Source organism: Mandrillus leucophaeus, unplaced genomic scaffold (assembly GCF_000951045.1).
Source record: "Mandrillus leucophaeus isolate KB7577 unplaced genomic scaffold, Mleu.le_1.0 Scaffold866, whole genome shotgun sequence".
NCBI lineage: Eukaryota > Metazoa > Chordata > Mammalia > Primates > Cercopithecidae > Mandrillus > Mandrillus leucophaeus.
Genome location: NW_012109430.1, coordinates 269797 through 275289, shown reverse-complemented (window position 1 = coordinate 275289; position 5493 = coordinate 269797).

The window sequence follows — 5493 nt, the reverse complement described above, 5'->3', positions numbered from 1 at the left end:
CAGCCACCCGAAGCACTGCAGTGTGGCCGGCTGGGGCTCCAGCAGGCCGCAGCCCCCAGCCCTCAGCGAAGGAGAGGCCCTGACAGGCCGGCTCAAGTCGCCATTCCAATGGCAGCAGCCCCAGGTTGCTCTAGCCTCTGCTGTCGGCTCGGCATTGTGGACTCACTTAAACCAGCGCGGTTTGAAAACAAACACGTGCAGCTACCCTGCCGCACTATTTTGGGAGCCTAGCCAGAGACTTTCACAGGCCGGAGCCTCTGCGTGGTTCTCTCTCCAGCCCGCGAGGGCGGGGGAGTCTCATGCATATTCATCAGCACGTGGAACCGCGGGCCGCAGGCCGCGCATGCGCACATCTCGCCCTGCCCGGCCAGAGCTTGCCGCGACGATTTGGAAAGCGCCCCGCCGGGCTGCGGGTGGCTGGAGGGTCCCTTAAATGCTGACGACCCAGCTTTCCGTGGAGGTATTGTGGGGAAGTCTCGCTGTTGCACCCCCTACACCTACCCCCGAAGACTGTTTCCATGCTTTCAATAAATCCACCAATGCAAAAATTTCCCTTTTCGCACTTCATCTCACCCCTGTCCTTTCTCCACAACTTTCAGTTTTCTTAGTCAGAGGCTAGATTTTCCCGGATGAACGGAACATGTTTAGAAAGGAATCGCGATGCGAGTTTCTCTCGCCGTTTACGTTCCCGCTTTCTGTAACTTAATGGACATTGATACACAAAAGAAAGATGTAAAATAACAAGTTTTTAAAGTTTGCTAAGGTCGGACGGCTTGGGTTTGCTTGCTATTGTTGTTTTTAAAGATTGATTCCAATATGTTTATACCCATGTTCAACAGTTGATTCTTGTGTGTACTGTAGGTGAAAATGTCACTGTGTAACTTTCACAACACGTGAATTTTCCTGCACATGCTTACAGAGATGTCTCACAACCATCAGAGGCAACCAAAGTATTGTGAACAGTTGACACACTGTCAGTCTGTGGCATCTTCACTGCCAAATGATATTTCCACTCTAGATAGCTAAGTCCGGTTTTTTAAAAACTCACCTTTAGTATATAACATCAATTGGAAACTTCATACTGTTTTAGTTCTTCACTCTAAAATGGATATCAACTTTAGGAACTGATGACAGATCCCAGCTTCCACAGTAAAAATAGCCTCTGGTTTGGCCTGGTGTGTTTCCTCTTGCTAAGGAAGAGACTCTGGAGCAAACCAGCCTTGCATAGATTTAAGGAGAACATTATTCATAATTTGCACCTATTACGCCATTATATTTGCAATAAACTTTGAAGAAAAGGATTGACTGTGACATAAGAAGTTAACATTTTTTGTATTTCTTGGCCCAAAATAGTGGTTATCATTTTTTTAAAAATTGCTGTATGCTTACCCATAATAACCCTACTTTCTATATTTAACTAGTTTAAATGGTACGTATTACAGAGGATGGACAGGGTGGTTAAAAAGCTGAAAGAGAGACTCTCATGGGTAACTTGTACCTTTAGCGGCTTGACGGCACAGACAAGATCAATCCTTCCATTGCCACACTATTTTCAATAATTCTAAAACAGTTGATATCAACTGTGACTATCTTTATGAAAACACTTTCCCCCCTCAAATATGAACACATAATTCTAAGAACTAACTACATTTGATGCTACAAGGAAGACAGAACTCTGTACTGAGAGAGGAGGAGATAAATTTGTAATCAGTATTTTAAGTTGGAAAAAGAAAAGAAATGCAAGTTAGGAATGTGTAAGAGCTGATGTCTTTATATCTAGTCCACAGCCAAGGGCACAAGTGCCTTTATTTTGAGCGTGCCAGACCACATGGAGTAACTTCTCATAACATCTTAAACTAAATCCTCTCTTTAAGGTCTAGGGCCTTCTCCAACTCACTTCCTGAACAGCAGTATGCTCAGGTAACAACTCCAACAGCACTGACTCACAAGGGGTCCCAGACACTGATTTAATGTTGGCCTCAAAAAGAAAACTTCTGGAAGGTTTTGGGGCTAGGTGAGGTACTTGAGGGTATAATTCTCTGGCCAGCCCTTTAAAAGTTCTGAGAAAACTTCACAATAAAAGCATCTAAATGCCAGGCCCATCAGCAAGGAAGGTTAGTGCTACTTTCATTGTCAGAAAAAAAAAAAAAAAAAAAAAAAAAAAGATAAGCAGATGGGGCAATTGAAAGGTTACATCTTTCTTTTGGAGGTGGTTTGCTTTTTAAAGGTTAACTTGAATGCTTGACTTTAAAAAATCAAAATCATCAGCTGCAAACGCTTAAAGCAGTTGGGGGTAGCTTTTGAAGAAGAAAACAAAGGATCTGAAATGTTTGAAAATTACTTAGCCCCCACATAAATGGTGCTTGTATATTTATATGCTTGCTCTATAAATGCACATACACACATACCACAACTCATTTATCTTCATTTCTCAAATATGATTGCTTGTACTCAGGCATTTTCTGTTGACACAACATATACTTTTTAATAACTTGTTAGCTGTTCTAATCATTTGATAGTATTCAGAATACAATGCAATTACAAAACGAACCAGGAAAGCATTCTGCCTAAGTCAGAATCTAGAAACAGGAAACAGGCCATTTGCAGCATCTTCAGCTCCTGCTAAACAGAGTCTAAGAATATATTTTGCTATTCACATTTGTGTATTTCAAAACCTAATAGTCCATGAAAAAAAGTATGAAGAATACATCTCAAGAAGCAAATATTAAAGGTGCCAGCAAAATAATAGACTACATTTAAGTTCGAAGCATTATTTTAGGCCACCTACATCATTAATGACTTTTTCTTTGTGATAGGTGTTGGAAAAGAGAATGCACAGGAGGGTTGCCTTAAATGTTGGCTTCTGTTACATTTATTTGCTGTGAGTGAGATTATTCACAAATGCTAACACACTACTCTTCAAATGTTTTCTTAAAAATTATTTGGCCTTCAAAGTCTAAATAAATATTTGAAATATGAAGTCATTTTGAGGTACACACTTACCCCTAAAATGTATCGTTAAAATATCCTACTTAAATCATATGTCATAGTGTGATATTTAATTATTACACTATGATATTAAAGCAAAAGGGGCATCAGATACGTAACAAAAATTAGACACTTATAATTCCAAATTTGAGGTAAACTACATTTAGGAATAGGAATGTTCAAAGAAAAGACGAACTCATCATTTACTATTTTCTTTTAAAAACCAGCGAAATTACAAAAGTACCATTATTACCATGTTTGTCATTATCACACTCATATCAGGTTATCAGACAACCTGATCTCAATGAAAGTGGGAAGGATTATTAATTGCAGTGTTATCTTTTCTAGAGAGAAGAGATTTCTTTATTCCTCTTTCTGTTTTTAACTATTATACTTAATGTCTGGAGTCACTTCAAATGCAACTCTGTTAATCAATTTCAAACTTCCAAACCAACTGGAGCTAGCTTTTGCTTCACAAATTTTTGGAGCTAGCAGCGGTTCCTGCTTAGGTATTCAACTTCCATAAATCTCACTAAACTTTGCAAGGTGGCGCTCTTTTCATGAAAAAGCCAATATTATTGTTATAATCAGAATAACATTTTTAAAAAGTTAAACACCACCCTCCCCAGTGTTTGATGTGCAGCAAAGTCCTTACTCAGCAAATAAGACTTTGTTGACTAACAGTGACAAATATAAATAGTAAGAGATGAAAAGACAAGTCAACAAAGGATTCTTAAAGAGAATTGAACATTTTTATCTTGTAATTGGCCAATGGTTTAATCTGAAAAATTAATTTCACTTTAAAATAGATGTATCCTAAGGGGTTATTTATACTTTGTGGGGTTTTTCCTCTTGTTTTCTTTCTCAGAGTCAAATATGGTCTATGGCTTCCTGAACACATATAGTATATTAAAGAATCAGGTCCACGGCCCTCCTTGCCCAGTGAGGTCAGTTTCTGCCGCCTGCTCTGCACCTCCACACCCTAGCAGCTACAGCCAAGGGCCTGATTTGTGATCTCCGGCTACGTTTTCTGCCTAATGGGGCGATCATGCAAGCTACAACCAGAGACAAAGAAGCCTGCGTTCCTACCAGCGCAGCTAACTTCATGGAAGCAGCATAGCTTGCAAATCTATCAAACTAAACTGCAAGAAAGACAATCTGATTTAGAGAAAAGGCGTTCTGCCACAGTCATTAAGCACAAGTAATTTAGATTTTTTATATTGTCTCCTCATTTACAAATTTACTGTATCAACGCCAACCAATGGAACGAATTTCTTAAGTAAATGAGAAATAAATAAAAGAGATAGAAAGATAATCAAATTACTTAAAATAATCCTCTTCCCTAGATGTATTTTTGAGAGAACTAATAACACTGGCAAAATCATAGGAACAATAACATATCATAGGAAGTAATTAATTTAAATTAGCATCATGTTTGAAGAATATAAGTGAAACGCTTTATGGACATTTACTTTTGTACAAAGAAGGAAGGCCTGGAAAAGCATGCATCGACATCCTGAAAATTAGTTATGGTCATAAACGGTTTAATTGAAGACAGCAATTTAAAATATGATATTGTAAATCTGCAACTCGGTTTCAGCCAGGGGAATTTAATCTACGGGGCAGCGGAACCCTCGGCTGCAAGTTCATTTGCAATGTTGCAGAGCGAGCCCCTGAGCTTCTGACAATTCGTCTACATTAATATTGATGTCGCCTGTGCAATCTATTTCTGTTATTTTTATGGTTGTTATTCTACATCTGCAAAGGTCATTTAAATTATACCGCGACCGAAAATTTGTTTCATAAATTTTGATATAAATACTAATTACACTCTCTCGCAGAGCCAGCAGGGTAGCATTCATTTATCACGTTTATACGACCTGCAATGACAGAAAGGGAAGGCAAGGGAGACTGCAGAGCTTTTCCGGAGACCCTTTAAGACTGGCAGAAGAGGCAGCAGGTTGCTGGTGGGTGAAGAAGAAATTCCTACCACAATCACTGAGATTTAAGAATCTTTAATAAGGTACGAAAGGTTACCAAACAGTTCTGGAAACTAAAGTGTACATACGAGTTCTTCTAACCATAAATATTGAAGAGCTGTAACATGGATAAACCGGCCCTTTACATGCGGATAAATATGGAAACTAGGAATTATATACATTATGTGGTTGTATCTTTTGCCAAAAGTAACGGACAGTTATAGTTTATATCTTTTTTAATATCACTTTACATAAACAAATGGAACAGTTTGACACGCAGATCCAGGCTCGTACTATACGAATTCTTGACAGGACGTGAAACAACATTTTACTGCACTAAAGTACTTAGACTTTTGGACGAAATGTTTGCACTTTATACAAAAAAAGCACATTAATACCAATAATATTCGGTTAGGTCGACGTGGAGACTGTAATCGTACAAAGTAATTCACATTTTGGTACACATTTACTAGAACATTCTTGCCATTCAGTACAAACAGTTGGCTTTCGGCCGCCCACCCCTCCC